This window comes from Lupinus angustifolius, chromosome LG14, assembly GCF_001865875.1.
Source record: "Lupinus angustifolius cultivar Tanjil chromosome LG14, LupAngTanjil_v1.0, whole genome shotgun sequence".
In the NCBI taxonomy this organism is placed as follows: domain Eukaryota; kingdom Viridiplantae; phylum Streptophyta; class Magnoliopsida; order Fabales; family Fabaceae; genus Lupinus; species Lupinus angustifolius.
In genome coordinates, this window is record NC_032022.1 from 4,226,382 (window position 1) to 4,226,902 (window position 521).

General features: G+C 26.5%; 1 long non-coding RNA gene across 1 annotated transcript in view; it reads right to left on the minus strand.

Annotated features, from left to right (window-relative positions):
• LOC109326538 overlaps nt 1-521 on the minus strand; it is a 12,935-nt gene that overhangs the window by 11,982 nt on the left and 432 nt on the right. The window contains exon 2 of the long non-coding RNA XR_002105250.1: nt 20-25. This is a non-coding gene — a long non-coding RNA (uncharacterized LOC109326538). The remainder of the gene's footprint in view (nt 1-19; nt 26-521) is intronic.

Consider the following 521-nt stretch of genomic DNA (forward strand, 5'->3'; position numbering starts at 1 on the left):
CCTTGTTGTTCGACATAACCCTATACTATACTACAATTGAATCTTGAAAGAGGTGTAAATTGTAAAATAGTAAAGTGTTATCAATAAATTTATTTGTTGAAAACGCCTTTTAATATACAAAAGTGATGAAACTAACTTACTAACTTTTATTTATTGTTATTTACTTTCCGCATTTTATTTATTCTTTAATACCAACCTTCCTTAAGGAAGAAGTTTGGTTTGTTAATAAAATGAACCCGAAAGGGAGAAAATAAATAAAAGGTCACTAAATTTATTATTCTTTATTCTTTATTTATTTGTTTCTAACAACTAACTATTAATCACTTTTATATATTAGAATACCATTAAACTGATGTTGTAATTTATTCCACAAAATCGAGATGGTATTCAAAGGTACTTAATAATTATGTAATAGGTAATTACTTCGATGCCATTATACCGGCGTTAGAATTTATTCTAACGAAGCTGAGATGGGGCAAAGAATGAATGACTTATTCACATGATTATTAAGAAAGTAAGTT